At 44.8% G+C, this 22,782-nt stretch overlaps 1 protein-coding gene and 1 pseudogene across 2 annotated transcripts in view; both read left to right on the top strand.

Moving 5' to 3' along the window:
* The window catches only part of LOC144783115 (F-box only protein 17-like), a 97,578-nt gene that overhangs the window by 1,064 nt on the left and 73,732 nt on the right, over positions 1-22,782 (top strand). The gene's annotated exons all lie outside the window — the stretch shown is intronic.
* On the top strand, positions 3,553-6,545 carry LOC144782137 (elongation factor 2 pseudogene; annotated as a pseudogene).

The raw sequence follows: 22,782 nt of genomic DNA, 5'->3' as shown, positions 1-22,782 counted from the left end.
GGAGTGAGACTGTGGGACAATACTGGAGAAGTGATACTAGTGCTGGGCAGCAAGAATGAGACTGGCACTGTTGATTGGGCGAGACTATGGGAACTATAACTAGTGACATAAGGGCATCGTTGGGTTGTAGGAATAGGACACTGCAGAGCAAGCCTGGAAAACATCTTCTTGCTTACTCGCAATGGCCAGTCATTTTTAGGTCGAGCATGAACTGCTCTGGAAGACATGCTGTAATGTAGACTGTGGATTGTAGCACCTCCTACCTTTTCTATTTGTTCTTTTTCATGCTCTTCATACATGCCTACTGATACAGCTGGTTACCAACCTGCTTAAAACTATCACAATGCATTCATCTGGGCCCATAAACACATTCACTCATATATCGGCTAGTCCACACCACGGGGGTCAATTTAAGGCTTAAATTACAGACTCATTTGCTCATCCATTTTTAGGTCTCTCCTACGCAGCGCACATGCACTGCTTAGGAGGGCCTTTAGCCGTCGCTCTGCTAATTTACGAGCACACACTCGTGCTTGTGGCGGCATCCACCTTGCGGGAGCGAGAACGGGCGCAGTGCTTGAAAATGAGCAGACTGCGCACACATGCACTCACCTCCTGAACCCCCTCTCTCTCACAACAATTGCAAACTCTTTTTTCCACTTCACCATCAAAGGCAGTGTGAGACCCCACCCGCCCCCGCCGACCCCCTCTTTCCCGCCTCTTGATGGTCTTTGTTTATGCTCTTCATTTCCCTGTCATGCCCTTGTTTAACAAAAACTCCTTATCTGAGCCCGCTGATTAGATATTCAGACTTTATGGTGGGGATGAGCCAGAACCGGTTTGTACTCAACAGCACAGCAGCTGGGAGTGCTTTATTGCCTTCCTGCCTCCGACACGTCATCACGGTCTGAAGAACTTGCTTCAAGAATGCAGTGGTGCACACCTGCAAGCCATAACAATCACCCCTACGTGTGTGAAAATGGCACACCTACGCCTCTTTTCTGATAACAGGAGTCTATGATGCATGGATGTTAGTACAATAGACATAATACAGACAGTGGTCGGAGTGGGCAGGGTCTAATGGGAACGAGGTTCCCAATTTTCTTTAATTTTGCACTAACAGTTCCTGTACTTCTTGTTGTCGTGCCCCAAAATTCGCTGAGCCCGCCTCATTACACCCATCATAGTTTCCATACTTTGTATGCACTTCAACCTCTGAATAGCGAAGGTCACCAAAAATGGTGATCATCCCTTCCCTGTGAAACGTAGGCTTGGAGATGGTTTGCATACATTTTGCACTTTTGAACAAATGAAGCATGTACACCTTTGCACAGTGTTTCTGCTTGGTTCATAGGGAATAGAGCAAATGTGGGCGTAACCAGGGCCACTGGAGTCATACAACTCAGCGACCCCTGCATTTTTTTGCATAGTTATTGATTTGCCACATAATCCATCATCTGATGCATAATATGGGGATTTAAAAAAAAAAGTGGTTCTAACTCAAACAGATCAAAATTTACTAAAAATGCGGCAACGTGTTTGCGCATAGTGGAAGGCCCTTCGCAAAAGTTAACTGGTCATCTCTCTATTTGGTTGTTCAACTGGTACTAATAATGTGATTTTTTTTAACCCAGACTGTAATACTTTGTGTAATAATTACAAAATAAGGCAAAACAAAAGGGGATGATGGACGGAGCGCTTGAGCAAATCAAACACTCACCCCCAGTCAACTGATCTGGGTTTAATCCACCACCATTCTTTAGCCCTCTCAGCCACCCCATTTCAGACATGGCTATATGCAAATCAGTCTGACCCTGTGCCTCATGGAAACAGTACAGCCCGAACTGCCAAGCCATGTCTTGCATAGACCGGAAACAAGCATCCTGGGACCGGTTTCGGATTCATAATCCTCATCAGCCAGGCTATCTTGAATCCAGTGGCCAAGTGAGCAAGGGATTCACGTTGTAACTGGGGTGGCCGAGTGAGCTAAAGAATGGTGATGGATTAAACCCAGATCAGTTCACTGGGGGTGAGTGTTTGATTTGCTCAAACGCTTCGTCCATCATCCCCTTTTGTATCGCTTTGTTCGCCCTAAGTGTGGCAGGGTATGCTCAGACGTGAGTCTCTTGCTCACTTGGCCACTGGATTCAAGATAGCCTGGCTGATGAGGATTATGAATCCGAAACCGGTCCCAGGATGCTTGTTTCCGGTCCAGGGAAGACATGGCTTGGCAGTTCGGGCTGGACTGTTCCCATAAGGCACAGGGTCAGACTGATTTGCATATAGCCATGTCTGAACTGGGGTGGCCGAGTGAGCTAAAGAATGGTGATGGATTAAACCCAGATCAGTTGACTGGGGGTGAGTGTTTGATTTGCTCAAACGCTCCGTCCATCATCCCCTTTTGTATCGCATAATTACAAAATAATACATAAAACTGTAAAACAATGGGCTGCATTATGTCGCAAAATTAGCGTTTTTCATGCCACATAATTTAGATGTCCCTGCCGGATAGTTTCAGTGGCCCTGGGCGTAGCACAAGTCCTTGCAGCCCATGTGGTCCACCCCATCAGAGACCCCTCAACCCTTTCAGGGGGTCAGCATTCACCCCAACGTTCATAAATAACTGTGTAAAATGGGAGATTCAGGGGCCCTTCATCCCATTCTGCAAGGCTGGGGGGTATGACATTAGTGTATTTTAAGAGTAAATCTTTTAATGTGTCTGTTTTTGACTTTCCTCATTTTAACCACAGGACTCTTGGGTTCCGGCTCTCTGTGCACTGCTGGGAGGGAGTTCTGACTAACAATGGAATCTATGCATGGAACTTATGCATAGTTCTTTGTAGTCAGTGATTTAATACATTCATGTATTTGTGACCAATATATTTTGCGTAAATCAGAGCAGGAAGTGCTTAACACACAGATTTCTCTCAAAGGATTCGGACCTAGTGACCTGCAGGATACAAAGAAATCTCAATCACAAACAAAAATTGTAAATGACAATGCCTTTTATTTATGTTTTAGTTTTAAAAACATAAATAAAAGGCATGGTCATTTACAATGCTAATAGCTTAAACTCACGTAAATGTGAGCCAATAGGTCTCACCTTTGGGACCTTATAAGTGTTTAGTTATCCAGCACAATATTCTTGGTGCAACAACATCAGCTGTTGCATGGCTAAATACTTATAAGGTCCGAAAGGCGAGACCTATTGGCTATGCCAGTGCTTGTTCTAGTCTATTATTGATCCAAAGCCTTCTCCTTTACTGATGGATCTAATTGGTGAATTGAACTAAGTTCATTCACCTGACTATCTTATTAAATGACCAGAGACTCGGGAAAGTTAAGATTTCGTTTTTTATCTAATTAATCATGAGCAAAACAAATTACAGTGATAACTCTATCATAACCGAGGTGTTGGCCTAACGGCTAGGGCGGTCGACCTTGAATCTGGGGAACTGGGTTTGAGTCTCGGCAATGATGCTGAACATCCTGTGATTCTGGGCAAATCACTTAATCTCCCTGTGCCTAACAAAAATGAATGTGTGTCGCTCTTCCGCCTGTCTGTCCCGCGAGCGAGGCAGGCAGTCCAACCCGCCTTCCTTCTCCGTTCCCGGTCTGAGGAGAATCCACCGCCATCCGCCAAAATGGTGAACTTCACCGTAGACCAGATCCGGGCCATCATGGACAAGAAGGCTAACATCCGAAACATGTCAGTGATAGCACACGTGGACCATGGGAAATCCACACTCACTGACTCCCTTGTCAGCAAAGCTGGAATCATCGCTTCTGCAAGGGCAGGAGAGACTCGTTTCACCGACACCAGAAAGGACGAGCAAGAAAGATGCATCACCATCAAGTCAACAGCCATTTCTCTGTTTTATGCCCTGTCAGAAAAAGACTTGGCTTTCATCAAGCAGTCTAAAGACGGTACTGGTTTCCTCATCAACCTGATCGACTCCCCAGGACACGTTGACTTCTCCTCTGAAGTCACAGCTGCCCTTCGTGTCACAGACGGAGCTCTGGTCGTCGTGGACTGTGTCTCTGGGGTTTGTGTACAGACTGAAACTGTCCTGCGTCAGGCCATCGCCGAGAGGATTAGACCAGTATTGATGATGAACAAAATGGACCGTGCTCTGCTCGAGCTGCAGCTGGAAGCTGAGGAGCTGTACCAGACTTTCCAGCGCATTGTGGAGAACGTCAACGTTATCATCTCCACTTATGGCGAAGGGGAGGCTGGCCCTATGGGCAACATAATGATTGATCCAGTTCTTGGCACTGTCGGCTTCGGTTCTGGCCTGCACGGCTGGGCTTTCACCTTGAAACAGTTTGCAGAGATGTATGTCACAAAGTTTGCTGCCAAGGGTGATCCCAGCTTGGTGCCCCAGAGCGTGCCAAGAAGGTCGAAGATATGATGAAGAAACTTTGGGGAGACAGGTATTTTGATCCTGCAAACGACAAGTTCAGCAAGACCGCAACCAACGCAGATGGAAAGAAACTGCCCAGGTCCTTCTGCCAGCTGGTGCTGGACCCCATCTTCAAGGTGTTTGATGCCATCATGAACTTCAAGAAAGAAGAGACCGCCAAACTGATCGAGAAACTGGAGATCAAGCTGGACAGTGAGGATAAGGACAAGGATGGCAAGCAGCTGCTGAAGGCGGTCATGAGGCGCTGGCTGCCAGCCGGAGAAGCTCTGCTCCAGATGATCACCATCCACCTGCCCTCCCCGGTCACTGCCCAGAAGTACCGCTGCGAGCTCCTGTACGAGGGCCCCCCCGACGACGAGGCTGCCATGGGTATCAAGACCTGTGATCCCAAAGGCCCCCTGATGATGTACATCTCCAAGATGGTGCCCACCACTGACAAGGGTCGCTTCTATGCTTTTGGACGAGTCTTCTCTGGTGTGGTGTCCACTGGCCTGAAGGTCCGAATCATGGGGCCCAACTACACCCCCGGCAAGAAGGAAGACTTGTACCTGAAGCCCATCCAGAGGACCATCCTTATGATGGGGCGCTACGTGGAGCCCATCGAGGACGTGCCTTGCGGAAACATCGTGGGTCTGGTCGGCGTGGACCAGTACCTGGTGAAGACTGGCACCATCACCACCTTCGAGCACGCCCACAACCTGAGGGTGATGAAGTTCAGCGTCAGCCCTGTCGTGCGCGTGGCCGTGGAAGCTAAGAACCCTGCCGACCTGCCCAAGCTGGTGGAAGGGCTGAAGCGCCTGACCAAGTCTGACCCTATGGTGCAGTGCATCATTGAGGAGTCCGGGGAGCACATCATTGCCGGCGCCGGGGAGCTGCATCTGGAGATCTGCCTGAAGGATCTGGAGGAGGACCACGCCTGCATCCCCATCAAGAAATCTGACCCTGTGGTGTCCTACCGCGAGACGGTGGCCGAAGAGTCCAGCGTGCTCTGCCTCTCAAAGTCTCCCAACAAGCACAACCGCCTGTACATGAAGGCGCGCCCCTTCCCAGACGGCCTGGCCGAGGACATCGACAAGGGGGACGTGGCTGCCCGCCAGGAGCTGAAGACCCGTGCCCGCTACTTGGCTGAGAAATACGAGTGGGACGTCACCGAGGCCCGTAAGATCTGGTGCTTCGGCCCCGACGGCACCGGGCCCAACATCCTGGCCGACATCACCAAAGGAGTGCAGTACCTGAACGAAATCAAGGACAGCGTGGTGGCCGGATTCCAGTGGGCCACCAAAGAGGGTGCTCTATGTGAGGAGAACATACGCGCTGTTCGCTTCGATGTCCACGATGTGACCCTGCACACTGATGCTATCCACAGAGGTGGCGGCCAGATCATTCCCACAGCCAGGAGGTGCCTCTACGCCTGTGTCCTTACTGCGCAGCCCAGACTCATGGAGCCCATTTATCTGGTGGAAATTCAGTGTCCCGAGCAAGTGGTTGACGGAATCTACGGTGTCTTGAACAGGAAGCGTGGCCATGTGTTTGAGGAATCCCAGGTGATGGGCACCCCAATCTTCGTGGTCAAAGCGTACCTACCTGTAAACGAGTCTTTTGGTTTTACAGCAGACTTGAGGTCTAACACAGCTGGTCAAGCTTTCCCCCAGTGTGTGTTCGACCACTGGCAGATTCTGCCTGGTGACCCATTTGATGCCACTGCCCGCCCATCCCAGGTTGTGGCTGAGACAAGAAAACGTAAGGGACTTAAGGAGGGAATCCCAGCACTGGATAACTTCCTGGACAAATTGTAGAACAGAAGCGGTCCTCCCAGCACCAACCAAACCAACTGTCATTGGACTCTTGAAGATTTAGCCATGGTAACGTGGGAGAAGCTGGCGCATTGTTAGACTGTAGTGACATCTCTTTGCCTTGCACTTGAAGCAGAGCAACTTGATCTCCAGAGTACATTCGTATTCAGCCTTATAGGTTTATCTGTGTTGCACATTATTTTTGGGGGCTCCACGCGGTGCCGTTAACTAAAACATTTCCACTTAACCACACGACTAAGTCGCCTGGTTCATATTTATTTGCGACTCAAAGGAACACAGGTGCTTTTTAGGAAGAAACACTTTAGGAGGGATGATGCCTATGAGGTAGCATCTTGAGGGCCAACTGACAGAGAATTACTATGCCAGTTGGCTATAAAGGCTTGCGGGTACAGGGACTCCTGGTTTCTTTGGGGCGGGAGAGCTCGTTGGGAGCAGAAAGTTGGAAGGCAGGATCTTGTTCAGTGTGGTTGTCAGCATGATAATCAAATGTGTTAGTGCCATTTAACCAATAAATCTGATCTGAAAAAAAAAAATAAAAAAAAATGTGTGTGTCCTCATGTAACGTAACTGGTGCTTTGTAAAGCGCTCTGATCGATTTGGGTCAAGTTCGCGCTATATAAAACTTTGCAAAAAAAAGACCATCATTCTTTTCATATTCTATTTTAAAATAAGATTTCACAACGGCTAGTAACTCAGGATAGAGAGAGAAAGTACATTGACACAATACACAAAATTATATTTACCTAGGATGGTGTGAAAATCAGACCACTCTGCCAAGAGTTAATGGGTCCCTTAGAAAGTTCAGGTGACAAGTTCTTCAGGACCGGATAGATGACCTCTTCTGGATTCAACGCCTGCGTCTCACCCCTCTCTGATACTAATTTCCTCCTCGAATCTTCTGAGATCTTCTTCTTATTTTTAATTACCTCCTCGATTCTTCCGCAATCTTCTAATTATTTGGCTGTAAAATTCTAAGTCTGCTTCTTCAAGCATTCGGACAGCATCTCGGTCTCTCAGTGTTCTGGCTGCAACTGCCTTAACTAATGTAAAAAACGACCTCAATTATACTTTCTTAATGGCATGGACCATCCACACTTGTTTCAACTTTATTAATCTCCTATTTCTGATTGGACGAGCTGAGGGGATGATCATCACACCATGCTTAGTTTGAGAAAGTCAAAAACATTAAAGATTGTACTGTGTACTCGTAGCAACATTTTTTATATCAATACTATTATTTTTTAACCGCTGTTTGAACGGGGCGTGCTAGGTGGGAAGGAGGAAGCTACTCTCCTGTTGAAGTATAGACTGTTTTACAAGTGTCAACCTTATCACCTGACCCTGCCTGCACAGAAATTGCAAACCGGTGGTTTGCTCACTCTTTTGAGACCTTTTCTTTTGCTTAAACAATTTATATTCGATATTCCAGTAACTTTTATCAAGGCTATTAGAATACTTTGAATGTGTCAATATTTATTTTCACATGGCTTTTTGCTAATTCATATTGTGTATATACATAGTATTAAACCTGAAATAAAATTTCTTAAGTGAAACAAGGTTATGCAAATCAGTCATTAGATTGACATATAATCATTGAATTTGTCGAGAATCCCAATGCATTTCAAGGCTATTAGAATACTTTGAATGTGTCAATATTTATTTTCACATGGCTTTTTGCTAATTCATATTGTGTATATACATAGTATTAAACCTGAAATAAAATTTCTTTAAGTGAAACAAGGTTATGCAAATCAGTCATTAGATTGACATATAATCATTGAATTTGTCGAGAATCCCAATGCATTTCGGGATAGAAGGATCCCTTCTTCAGGGGAACTGAAAAAATATGAAACAAAAAGTTTGTCAACATTACATGATCATTACAAAGTGGTTCAGAGAATTGTGATATTTACAAATGCGAGAAGACATCATTTCTGTCATAGTCATCGTGCCTTATGTGAAGCAACGAAACCTTCATCAAAAGAAGTGCAGATGTAGAATTCGAAATGAGAGATCCATCTGAGGACACTAGTCAACGTGCTTACCAACAAAGAAATCTCCTACTGCCATATGCTTCTACAACACTGTGTAACACTTGTAGAAAATCAAGTCAATCAAAGAGTATGTAAATAAGAATGCGGCAATTCAGCAATGATAGGTCTTTATATCACGGATTTTCTAGCCTTTTTTCATGTTCACTATAAGTAGTTTACCTACGAACTCAAAAACTCGACCTGTTCAGTGGAACATGAAATCAGTGTCTGAAGTTGGGTCACTCTTGTGGAGTGGTGTGGCTCACTGGTTAGAGGCGGCAGACCCGGAAGCAGAGAACGGCCCGGGACCAGGGTTCAATTCCCGACGCGGCAGGGTCGTGGACCTGGATCAGCGGACTCGACAATTCTCGCCTCGGTGCCTACTCTAACCAGGGATCACACTCGGCAACTCTGGGCATTAAGCTTGCCTCATCTCTACAACGGCCCCCCACAGACGCCGGGGATGCCTGGTTTCACCTTGGAGATACCCAGAAGGGACCATCTCACAGGGAAAGCCAGGACTGGTTCCCCAGCGGTCTTCAGCGCCGGGACGCCACGGGCAGCTGTGCGCTTTACAAGTCCAACACATTTACATTTACATTTACCTAAGCGGTCATGAAATGCAAATGATAGTTCTAAATCAACTATAAGGGTCTTGAAGTACCAAAACCAGAAGCTTTAAACATAATATCGTTACCTTGAGTGCCACGAAATGTCACTCTGCCGCGATGTGGTTGTCAAATCGATTCCCCCCGCAACAAGAGTACCAAATGTATTCACTAAGAAAACTAATGTACAGGTATCAGGATTATCTTCCCAACTCTAAAGCTGAAAGATTACCTGCAGTAACACCAACCGGCCTGTTTAAATAAAGTACCTCTCCTCGTTTGAACGGTGACAAATATTCCGCTCCTGCCGAACAAATGCAGACGTTAAGTCTCAATCTGAATATAGCCAAGTGAAAAACGGAAATGTAACCCAAGAAAATTCATTCATATACCTTCACAAAGTTGTTGAACTTAGGTTCGTGCCTCCACAAGATCCTGTACTACCTGAATGTAACCCAACGCCTCGGAATCAAATACTTCCGTGTTTGGTGCCAAACCCAATAAACGGACTAAAATCACCTATACAAACTGGTTGCAATGTAGCGGCCATATTACAACAATGAACCGCAACGTTATGCTGAACGACTCATCTTAACCGACTACCCGTACATACAGTGATAAGTACAGAGATGTATGGTAAATGACCCGCGATCTTAAAACTGCCTCAACCTAGCGAAGTATTCACCGATAAAGATCTACAATACTTCCAGTGCTGTAATGACAGTATTGCAAAGATACACCCAGTGTTCACGAAAAGGATCTGACGTGGTACAGAAATGTAATAAGAAAAATTTGATGCTGTAAACAACGTGAGTGGAATTACAATCTGCTTGGTTTCTGATTTTGATGATTTTGCCCCTGTTTGTGGATGTAAGATGGAAGTACCAACAATTATGTTATTACAATTAATACAATTCATGCATCTTCTCATCCCTGGATGCCTAGTAGAAGGTTGCTCTGTTATTGTCTTTTTTCTTGTAACCATCTCTTTAAGGTTCCTGCTTCTGGTGTAAGCAAACAACGGTCGATCTTTGAAAAATCCCTTAAAATCTTCCTCTGTCTGAAGTAATTCCCAGCCTTTATGCACTATGTTCTTGATTTGTGCAGATTGAGTGGAGTATTTTGTCACGCAAACCATTCCTTCTTGCTTCGGTATATCTTTGGTTCGTAACAATTCTGTTCTAGATATGCCTCGCATCCTCGTCTCCGCCAGCTCAATGGTTTTAGAAAGATATCCTCGAGCTGTGAATCTTTGTTTCTTGTTCTGTAATTCATCAATTAATGCTGGTTCAGTAGATGAAATGCGTTTAGCTCGTAAGAATTGTGAGTGTGGCAGGTTTTGGAGTAAGGCCCTGGGGTGAAAACTAGTGAAAATCAAAGTGTTGTTACGATCCGTCGTTTGTGGTACACTTCGGTTTCCAATTTATGTTCCTTTACGGATACCATAACATCCAAAAATGGGATTTGAATGTGGTCGATGAGGAATGTGAATTGGATCCTGCTGTTTTTGGTGTTGAGTTGTGCAATTTGATCTCTCAGAACTGTTTCTGATTCATTCCATAACAAAAAAATGTCATCAATGAACCTCTTGAGGAAAATAGTATGCTCCCGCCAAGTTGCATCTGTCAAAATGAAATCCTTCTCAAATTTAGCCATGAAGGTATTTGCAAAAAACAGGAGCTCCTGCAAACCCCATGGAAGTTCCACTGGTTAGTAGAAAGTACTCTTCATTCCATCGGAAGTATGAGTGGCGTAGACAAAACTGTAATAGTCCAGTACAAATACTTTGTGAGCTGCTATTTCTGTAGATTGCAGTAACGCCCATTCACAAGCTTCCAAGCCTTCATCTACGGGTATCGATGTATATAAAGAAGTTGCATCAATGGTACATAGAATGACATTGTGTGAACCTAAAGTTACTTCTTGTAAAAGCTGTAGAAAGTGAGATGTATCCTTCAAGTATGTGGTCCAGCTTTGTACAAAAGGCTGTAGGAATTCATCAATGTATTGCCCAAGAGGCTCAAAAACTGATCCACACCCACTGACAATTGGTCTGAATGGAGGGTTTTGAAGATTTTTATGAATCTTCGGTAGCATGTAGATTCGTGGACATCTTGGAAATGCCGTTGTTAGAATTTCTTTTGTGTTGAGATTGATCCATCCCATTTCTACTGCCTTATCCAGAATCAATTCCAATGTATGTTTAATTTCCTTTACTGGATCCTGTGCCAATTTTAGATATGTTGTCTCATCACTGATATGTTCTGTCACTTTTGCTTCATAGAATTCAGTGTCCATAATCACCAAGGCACCGCCTTTATCCGGCGATTGAATGGTAATTGAAGAATCATTAGCTAGTTCCTTTATAATGTTTTCCTCATGCTTATTGGTATTTTTCCGGATATTTTTATTCCATTTGATTTTTCGAAGATCTTGTTTGACCAGTATTTCAAAAGTGTCAAGAAGTTTATGTGATACAGGCGGCATTAAAGTACTGGGTAGTTTAAATTCTTTGAATTTAGTTGTCTCTTTTTGTGGAAACTCTGGCATAGTTGGTACTATGTTCTTGAAGAAATGATGCAAACGTAATGTTCGCATGAATTTAAATAGACTTATTTCCGTGTCAAAGCAATTACTCCTGTATGTAGGTACAAAGCTAGTCCCTTTTTCCAGTATCTGTAGTTGTTGTTTATCAGAGTTTTTGATGATATGTTTATGACTAGGGTTTGCCCTTGCTCCGTAGGTTTGAGCTGACTGGTTCTTTTCCCGCGACGAGTATTTTCGATTCCATTGCTTCTGATGGTTTTCCTGTTACTGGACCCTTGGCTAAAAAAACAGGTTGTTGCTGTGGAATGGCTTCACTACCAGAAGCTTGTGCTCCGTTTCCTTCCATGGACACTGATGGAGTTGCCACCCTAGGTGGTTGTGGAGAAGTAGTCAGTTCTTGGTCGGAGACAACACTTTCCTGTGAGGATGTGACCACTCTTGGGGAGGTCTACGTTGAGCGTACACCTCGGCCCAAGTGTACACCTCATTTAATTTATAATCAATGGTATCTTGTTTGTATTTCCTGAGTTTTCGGTCCTGTGTGTCTTTTCCATATTTGTCCAATTTGTCATTGAGCTCTTTCAAAATGACATCCCATTCTTCTGTTTCGATTTGCCTAGTTAGTTTGTTTGTCAGTAACTTGATTGCTTCTTCTAATTCCTTGATAGTTTTTGCTAATTCCTCTACCAATAATAGGATCAGATCTAGCGAGCACCTGTTGAGGATTGCATACCACTTTTCCATGAAATGTTTATTGAATTGAAATTTTAAATTTAAAAAGCATAGGTTTGATGAGTAAGCGTAAACCTCTGGGGATCCTTTGTACCTTGTGGTATTGAATGAGAGTAGATGCGTGTAATTTTTGATTAAGTACTCTTTTGGATAGAAATTCCAGTTGTCGCAATTGTTGAGGAACTGAACCACTTTGTTTACTGAAGGTTTGTATGTCTGAAATGAATGAATAGATGTCAGCAACTTGGGCTGAAGTGTACGTCTTGGTATCAGCCTTGTTGTCAGTAATATTTGAAATTGATTCGAACTGCATTTTGTTGGGTGGTGCAACAGTACCGTTAGCTACTCAAGACAAAAACATTAAAGATTGTACTGTGCACTCGTAGCTAAAAACTTTATATCAATACCATTATTTCTTAACCGCTGTTTGAACGGGGCATGCTAGGTGGGAAGGAGGAAGCTACTCTCCTGTGGAAGTATAGACTGTTTTACAAGTGTCAACCTGATCACCTGACCCTGCCTGCACAGCAATTGCAAACCGGTGGTTTGCTCACTCTTTTGAGACCTTTTCTTTTGCTTAAACAATTTATATTTGATATTCCAGTAACTTTTATCAAGGCAATTATAATACTTTGAATTTGTCAATATTTATTTTCACATGGCTTTTTGCTCATTCATATTGTGTATATACATAGTATTAAACATGAAATAAAATGTCTTGAGTGAAACAAGGTTATGCAAATCAGTCCTTACATTGACATATAATCATTGAATTTGTCGAGAATCCCAATGCATTTCGGGATCGAAGGATCCCTTCTTCAGGGGAACTGAAAAAATATGAAACAAAATGTTTGTCAACATTACATGATCAATACAAAGTGGTTCAGAGAATTGTGATATTTACAAATGCGAGAAGACATCATTTCTGTCAGTCATCGTGCCTTATGTGAAGCAAAGAAACCTTCACCAAAAGAAGTGCAGATGTAGAATTCGAAAGGAGAGATCCATATGAGCACACTAGTCAACGTGCTTACCAACAAAGAAATCTCCTACTGCCGCATGCTTCTACAACACTGTGTAACACTTGTAAAAAATCAAGTCAATAAAAGAGTCCTGTAAATAAGAATGCGGCAATTCAGCTACGATAGGTCTTTATATCACAGATTTTCTAGCCTTTTTCATGTTCACTATAAGTAGTTTACCTACGAACTCAAAAACTCTACCTGTTCAGGGGAACATGAAATCGGTGTCTGAAGTTGGGTCACTCTTAACACCTTAACACCTCTTAACCCTGCAATAACACCTCTTTTTATAAAGATGGTTTTTGCATTGTGTGTTTGTAAGCCACCCTTTCAGAAGTGGCGGCGTTTTTGTGTTTTAAACATTTCTGTGGGTCTCTGCCTGGTTGAAGATTGACTGGCTGGATTTGAAAGCGACTGGATCTGGGGAATGTCTTCACCCAGGGGAGGAGGTGAGACAGCAGGGGCTGACCTGCATTTGGAGTGTCAGGGAGGAGTAGGCCTAGAGGTGAAGAGGCCTGGACTTGTGCTATAAAACAATTTTCCCATCTCCTGCTGAGTGATTGAGAATCATCCAGACCCCCACTAATTAAAGGAAGAAGGTGTCACTGGTAGAGAGGCACCCTGAACTGGTTTGAGCAGGGGTCAGTGCTCCCTTTAACACAAAGACTTCAAAGCCATTGAGGGGTATAACTATACGATCTGAAGCCCCTAAACTTTGGAGAATGACTTGATCAAGTGTGAACAAGACTGGAGCTACTTTGTGGATCAAGAGGAACCTTTGCCAAGGAAGAAGTAACTATAGAGACTGCTGGATAGGACTGCTCTTGCTGTGTGATCTGGGGATGGCCTGCAGTTTGCTGTTTAACTAAGGGAAGGCTGTAGGGACTTTGCTGTGTGCCGTGTCCCCTTGCTTGAAGGACTTTGCTGTGTCCTGAAGTATCTATCCCCAAGGGCCCGAGTTGAGCTGGCTCCCTGTTTGGAAACACAAGAAAACAAAAGTTTCCAGAGAAGGCTCTCAGATACGTCGTGGGTGCATGTGCTCTGTCTAGCCTGAGACCTTCGCAAGCTGTGCCCTGTGATCTGGGGCACCGGGAACTCCAACCGAGACTCTGATACGCGGAGTGCGTGTGCTCTGTCTAGCCTGAGCCCTTCGAGAGGATCATCCTGTGAATGTGTGTACCGGGGAGCCAAGTAAGTCTCGGCGACGTAGTGTGTGCGTGCATGTACTTGGGGGCAGCCTGAGACTTTTCTGTAGATTGGCTGTGATAGTGCACACCAGAAGAGCAAGTGTGTCCCAGTGACTCAGAGTGCATGTCCTTTCTACTGCTTGAAACCTGCGCAAGAGGTGCCTTGTGATTGTGGGCACCAGGAGATCAAGTGTGTCTCAGCGACTGTGCGTGCGTGTGCCGTGGTCAGCCTGAGACCCTTGTGAGGAGTTGTCTGGTGATTTTGCACCCGGAGGTTCCGTGAGTCTGATTGACTCTGAGTGCGGATGTAGTGTGCAGCCTGGGATCTTCCCATTGCCCGTAAAGTCAGAGTGCATCAGAGGCCAAAGTCCCGGGACAAGGAAAGGAGAGTGGGTTCGCGCCCCCCAGGTAACATGTGTTGATTCCTGGGGCGGGGTGCGGGCTCAGAGGGAGATGCTCTTGGCCTCTCTCTCTGTCCTCCAGTGCGAGCCTCTACTTCGGCTTAGATAGAGGCCTGTGTGCCAAGGGAGTGGCAGCACCGGGGCCTGAGTGCGAAGCTGCATTTACTGTGTTCTATCTTACCCATGGGGGGGGGTAGTACCTGTGGCCGGAGACTCGCCGCAAACCAGCACGAGTGGTGGAGAGAACACCGGAGGCACCGTGAACGGTCCCGGAGTAACTTATGTATTGCATTACTTCTGCATAGTGGAGTATCTGACGATCGTATGACGCATTGATTTATTTCTGCACAACGGACTGTCTGTTTTATGTATTGTCCATTGCATTAGTTTGCCTAACAAACTGCCTGATAGGTGTGTTATGCATTGCATTAGGTTTGCATAACTAACTGCCTGATAGATGTGTTACGCTTTGTCTTAAGTAGTGCATCACGATCTGCCGGATTGTCGTATTACACATGGTATTAGTGTTGCATACCCAACTGCTGGATATATGTGTTTTGCATCGCATTAGTTTCGCATAACGAAGTGCCTGATAACTGTATTACACGTTGCATTGCTTTTTCCCAACAGAGTAGCTGAAAGGGGACTGTACGCACTGCATTACAGGGGCATTACAGTTTACCACGCTGTTGCGCTATGCATTGCATTAGAGTGACAGTAATTATCGCCAGATAACCGTTTTACGATCTGCATTATTCTTATGTTGTAAAATGCCTGACTATTGCATAACGAACTGCAAATTACGACATTAGGATTACGTATAAGTGTTTAGTTTAGCTCAATAATAATAAGCTAGGGGGAACATCACCCCGACTCATATGTTGGCTTAGTATTGTGTGGTTGCGTCGTATATCTTTTTATAAACATATACTTGATTTATATGAAACTCGTGTGGAGTCTATTTGTGGTGTTATTATTGGCTTGCTGCAAGCGTAACTGCAAATTCTTTACACATTGGCCTTGAAGATAAGCCTGGCTGCTCGTGCCAAGTTACCAAGGGGGTGGAGCGGGGGCTATCTCTAGAGGTGACCTGTCTTTTTCTCTAACATTGGGGCCCATGGTTCTCTGATTGGCCTACGGTAACTACCTCAGCCCTAAAAAAAATAATTTTGATTTTGGGTGTCATTTGCTTTGACTAGTATTCTGCATTGCTACGTTGTTGTTTAAACATTCCACAGTCTGGAACTGAGTTTTCCACGTACTAGCCGGACGTGACTTTCTGTTTCCAGCCGGTGGTGGCAATTTGATGTGGTTATTTAAATTCCCAATAAACATGGCGTAGCGCTGTTCTCACTGAAGTTTTTCTGTACAACATACTATGTTTGAACTGCCTAACTCAGAGGTGAGGTTTTTCATTGTTTGCATTATTAGTTTGGTAGTGCTTCCATGAGCTACTCACAATACTTTCACCTCATTCCCGTCCCTGGTCGGGTGGAGGGAGAGGGGGCTGTTTTTCTTCATGCCCTCCAGTCCCCTTTGTTGACAATGTCTTTAATACATTTGTAGTTCTTGACATGCGGGGAGACTCATCCCACAGGATGCTTTTATGGACGGGGGATATATGCAGTTTTTACCATCTTTTTACTTTACTCCCGCTATATTTGGGGTTAGGATGAACCATCATTGCAGACTTTTTTAATATGGGAAGTGGATGCATTTTTTACCTTCTTGCTACTTCACTTCTGCTATACTTGGGGTTTCGATGGACTGTGAACAGTACACCAGGATCTGGGCTGTGGCTTAAGAACAACTGCAGTTGAACATGGGATCCATGACATTTATCGTTCGTTCCTGTTCGTTACGGTTAGACACGTACCAAGTTACTTTCATTCCTTCTATAAAATAGCCCACGCTGGTGCTTGCTTTTCCATTGCCCAGGCTATAAGTTGTTTTCTTGTTTTTCAGATCCTGGATGTTAACAAGCCCAAATAAATGCCCTATAGAACAGCATGGTCTGACTTCCTGAGTGAGATATTTGTATTTGTTTATATAAGACCTCATGTTTGCATACATTCTAGCATGCGCTTGCTCGTATCTGACACTTGACTCTATGAGCTTGATTCTTTATTAGATTGAATTACTGTGCAATTTAATGGGCACAGTACTTATTTTTAGGGCTCGTGCCCTGCGTTGCACTGCGCAGCAGTGCTCGCGCAGGGCAGAGTCCTTTTGTCTGGGGTTCTGACATGGACCCTGGATTTGTACACACTCGTTCGTGTATTTTACTTCTGTGGCCTGCTATTGACCTTTGCCTGCGTGTTTGTTTTTAAAATAGCACACAATAGGCCAAAGGCGGGCGCATTTCTCCACCCATGGCCTATTGGTGTCTATTACACGTATTCCTGCCATATGGTTTCAATTATCGGGCCCAGACACGGGCGCGATAATTGAAACCATATGGCGCACGCACCACTTGCAGCTTCGTTTATAAAAGCGATCGCCATATGCTGTTCCAGCGCACATCTTCACCCCCTCCCACACTACTTCTTGAGGAAAAGCTGCAGGGCAGAGTACCAGCGGAAGATGCATCGCGCAGAGTGTAATTTCTGAAAACGTAAATTGAAAATAATCTTTTGTAGCTGGAATGCCCGGGTGCATTTTCGAAAATGGCAGCATACTCGTACGTTTTAAAGGCGTTTTACATCTTCATATGTAGCCTGCAAGCAGGAAGAGTGTCTATGCGACTCTGGGTGGATGTACGGAAGGATTTTGCAGTCGTAAGCCCCAGAATTCGCAAAATCACTGGGTTTTGGACAGTGAAAACTCGGTTTGTTTTGCGCAAAACACATTTTACGAATGGTAAACGTTTTTCCCTCTTGTTACAACTGCCAGCTCTAAAAGCAACAGTCCCTTTAAATGCAGGGCACCCCTCCTCATCTTCACACGGGCTTGCAGGAGGTGGGGAGTGCACCTACTTGTGGCCAGCTTCCTCACCCTGCCCTTGTTCCTCATGATGCTGGTCCCCGGCACGGCTCTGCTGACAGCTCCCGGATCTGAGGGTTTTTCCTCCTTCTCTCCCCCCCCCCCCCCTCGTTCTCCTCTTCCCCTTCTCTCGCTCTGGACCTGCTATCGCACATGCGCACCGCGGTGACGTCAACAACTAGGGAAACAAGCATTTACAATGCAATGGTCTCGGCATTATTAAAGGTAGAGCTATTGGCATTGTTCATGACATTTTTTTTTCTTCTTAAAACATAAGTAAATTGTATTGTCATTTACAATGGCAATAGGTGAGCATTAAAGAGTAGTAGAGAGTATTCGCAGACACAGAGCCACACACACACAGAGCCGCGCACACACACACAGACAGAGCCGCGCACACACACACAGAGCCATGCACACACACACAGAGCCATGCACACACACACAGAGCCATGCACACAAAGACAGAGCCATGCACACACAGACAGAGCCACACACAGACAGAGCCACACAGACAGAGCCACGCACACACAGACAGACAGAGCCACGCACACACAGACAGACAGAGCCACGCACGCACGCACACACAGACAGACAGAGCCACCCACACACAGACAGACAGAGCCACGCACACACAGACAGACAGAGCCACGCACACACAGACAGAGCCACGCACACACAGACAGAGCCACGCACACACAGGCAGACAGAGCCACGCACACACAGGCAGACAGAGCCACGCACACACAGGCAGACAGAGCCACGCACGCACAGACAGACAGAGCCACGCACACACAGACAGACAGAGCCACGCACACCCAGACAGACAGAGCCACGCACACCCAGACAGACAGAGCCACGCACAGACAGACAGAGCCATGCACACACACACAGACAGAGCCATGCACACACACACAGACAGAGCCATGCACACACACACAGACAGCCACACACACACACGCAGCCACGCGCACACACACGCAGCCACGCGCACACACACACAGACAGAGCCACACACACACAGACAGAGCCACGCACACACACACACACACACACACACACAGACAGAGCCACGCACACACACAGACAGAGCCACGCACACACACACACACACACACAGATCCACGCAGTTTCCTTCCGCCCCCTTATACAGCACCGACTGTCATACATTAGCTTTGGCATCTTTGGAAGGTAACAAAGTATGCAAATAACTATTTACAGTTTGACGAAGCCAGACCTATTTCCGAACAATAAATAGATTTAGGAGTACGGGAAATGAAAAGTAAATGATAAACTAGATATTAAAATATCGGCAAGTTTCCTCGGCAAGACATTTACTATATCAATAATTTAAACAGTTGAATAACAGTACAGGCCATTTTTTGCTTTCCAAAAGTGCTATATGAAAATTTGGTGCAGCTGAATAAGTATTTGACTAAATCATTACTTATAAGATATTCCAAATAAGTTATCTATAAGGAGAGTTTCAAGACTATATGTACTGCAGCCCGAGTCGGCGTTTACTACCAGTGACCTTGACTGGACTAAGTGAAATGGAATTTTACCTTTTGGAATATGCACCCAGAGATGTGGAGGTATTAAATACACTGTAGGCTTGGGGTGAGGCTTCACATTCATTTGAATGTCGGTACTTACAGGAAAGTTTAAGTTCTAAATGAAGGCCAGATTTGTAAACTCTGTAATTAAGACCTATAAATTATGAGCCATATTCTATTGTATGTCCAGCCCCGGTGGAAATAAAAAGGATATAATCCTGGGCTATGGTTTAAAAAAAAAAAAAGAAATTGGCCACTTCGCAATTATAGTATAATACTGGTATAGGCCATATTTATTTCTTTTGTAAATGCTTAAGACCTTTTTTTTTTATTTAAAATCTTTTTTATTTGAGAATACAAATAATACAAAAAGTACCAAAGAAGAAGAAGGCACAGAATAATGCATGGATGAATATAAAAGGTACTGTCATGTAAACAATATGGTCAGAGTACTTGGCACATAGGGAAAAGGCGCAGCATTTCACTTCTAGATAATTCCCAATTGAAGAATATTGTACATAACAGCCATGCCAAATATTTAATTCTGTGGATAGGAAATAAGATAAGAGATAGAGATAAGAGAGGAGCTGAGGAAAGAGAGGAGAGAGGGAAGAAGGAGAGAAGGTGGATAGCAGCAACATGTCAAAAAGCAATAAGCTTGAACGAGGACAGCAAGGACGCAGCTCTAGAATGAATGTACACTTTGGTGCCAGAGACGGGCCATGGAGTAAGATTCATGCTGCCAAGGTAGATAGTCTAAGGTGGATCGTAACAAAGCTCTAGTGAATCTAGTAAGCTCCAAAGTTTGATATGAGGTTTTCTCCAAGGAGAGGAATAAAGGTCGTCATTATCTGCTCCCCTCAATGAAGACAGCCATTCCTGCCAAACCTTGAATGAAACTTCGGACGCACTCTTCCATTTACTTAGCACTACCTTACATGCAAGCATGAGTATGAGGTCCAGTAGATGTCTATCATGATCATTCGTCACTCTCGGGTCAATTGCACCCAAAAGTACGTATACGAAGTCTCTGGGCGGCTGAAAGTGGAAGGTTCGGTGAATGTAGTTATACATTTTATCCCAGAACGTTTGAAGTAGCGGGCAGTGCGCCAGGTCACCCACGTGGGATTTGCAGTTCCAGCAGAGAGGGCTATCGAGGAGCTTGAGCTTAAGAAGTTTTTCTGGAGTCCACTATGATCTGTTTATTAACCTAAGTTTTGTCTGAGAGAGTATCGGAGATATTTTGTTGTAGAAAGGAGTGAGGTGTATCTTATCCCAGTCGAAAGCTAAGTTGGAGGGGTTAGGTTCAGCTTCCCAGTCTCGTTCGCACTTTCTATGGGCTTTCTGGGGCAAAGGAGAGAGGATTTTGTAAACTTTCGACACCATATGACCCATCAACATGAGTTGGAGTAATTTACTGCAAAGTGTAGGAGCGTGTGGCGTGATGGCTCTGGCAGAGACGAGGGCTTTGAGGCGTGGGAACCTATACAAATCGAGTGGTTTGAGATCAAAACGTGTTAGTAAGGTGGCAAAAGGTAGGGGAGTGGAACCTTCATAAATATCTTGCAGTGAGTTCAGACCCTTCTCGGACCAGTGTTCCCAAAAGAGGTATTTGCCTTCATCTTTGAGAGCCGGGTTCAACCAGAGTGAGGTTAGGTTGCATTTGGAGAATTTTACTTTAACTTTACAGTGTCTCTCGAGGTTAAGAAGGGCTCTTTTAGTGTTAAGAAATATATACTTGGAGTGAGGAAAGCTGTGGCATCCTTAGTCATTACAGCAGAGAGTGGTAAGTTGTTGATGATAGACTTTTCAACTTGGACCCATATGGGAGTGTAACCCTGCTGAGCATGGAACCAATTTGTTCCTTGTTAGCACAGATAGGCCGTCTGGTAGCATCTAAAGTTTGGTAAGCCTACTCCCCCTTTATCTTTCGGTAGTTGGAGTTTTCGTAAGGAGATTCGTGGCTTCTTGTCCTGCCACAAAAAAACATTAAAAAGCTTGTGTATCTTGGTAAGGAAATCATCACAGAATAACATGGGCAACATGCTTATTAGATAGTTGACGAGGGGCGTGATCATCATTTTCAGGGTTTCTACCCTGCCCCACCAGGACAAAAATTTCGGGGACTAGCCATCCAACAGTGAGGATATCTTTTTATATAGAGAAAGCTCATTGATTTTAAGAGTGTTGATTAAGTCTTTCTCAAAGTCAATACCTAGGTATTTAAAACTCTTTGATTGCCAGCAAAGACCGGAACCACCCAAAATGCTCTTGTCTCCTATATTGTTAAGCAGTTTTACCTCCGTCTTGTCTTTATTGAGTTTATATCCGGACACTACTGCAAAGTCAGCAATAGAGGACATCAAAGCCGGAATTGCCACTTCTGCGTTCTCAGAAACTATCAGAATATCGTCGGCGTAAGCCGAAATTTTGGCTGTGAAGCCCTCAAAATCAATTCTTTTAATAAGTTCATTGTTCCACAGAAAGGGTTCGATTGCTAAAAGAAAAAGTGATTGAGAAAGGGGGCAGCCTTGTCTTGTGCCATGTTTTAGTTCGAATTAGTTCGACAGCCACCCTCCGGCTCTCACCCTCGCTGAAGGATTAGAGTATAAGGCCATCACCATGCGGATGAAGTCGGAACCCAGATTGAATTTATGTAGAGTTGCCTCCAGGTAGGCCCAGTCGACCTTGTCAAAGGCCTTTTCGGCGTCCAAGGTCACCGCCACCGTGGGGGAGGTAGTCAATTTTGCTCTCTCTAAGATGTGCGCGAGGGTTCGCATATTGTCGCTTGATAGCCTGTTTTTAAGAAAACCTACTTGTGACGGATGGATCCGCTGGGGCAAGAGCTTTTGAATCCTTTTTGCTAAAATCATGGCGTAGATCTTACAGTCGAGGTTAATCAAGGATATCGGCCTACAGTTCTTCGGGGATGTCGGGTCCTTCCCTTCTTTCGGGATAACCGCAATGATGGCCTCTGCAAGGGTACCGAGTACTTGACCAGTTGTGGTAAAGTGTTCGTATAAGTCCTTGAGTGGTTCTATCAGGGCAGACGAGAAGTTCTTATAGAACGTAGCGCTGAACCCGTCAGGGCCCGGGGCTTTCCCAGTTTTGAGAGATTTAATGGCCTGGGTGATGTCGTCTAAGGATATGGGGCGGTTGAGTTCGGATTGGTCATGTAAAGGGAGAGAGGGGAGCTTACTGGTATCCAGATACTTCCCTACTTTGGAGCCATCGATTTCTAAGTTTTTACAGTAGAGGTCATTATAAAAATCTTTAAAGATGTCAGCCATTTTGTTGGGGTTCGAGTGGGTTTCGCCTAATTTATCAACAATGCTCTTAATAGTTGTTTGCTGTGATTTGAATTTCAAGTAGGAGGCAAGGCTCTTACCCGCCTTATTGGTATGACACAGCCTGAAATTGTTATGATGCTGAAGCCAAATTCCTGCTCTTTCGCTAACTATCTTGTTATATTCGTA

This window comes from Lissotriton helveticus, chromosome 9 (assembly GCF_964261635.1).
Source record: "Lissotriton helveticus chromosome 9, aLisHel1.1, whole genome shotgun sequence".
Taxonomy (NCBI): Eukaryota; Metazoa; Chordata; class Amphibia; order Caudata; family Salamandridae; genus Lissotriton; species Lissotriton helveticus.
Note: the sequence above shows the minus strand (reverse complement) of the source record. Positions and strands in the feature narration are given on the sequence as shown.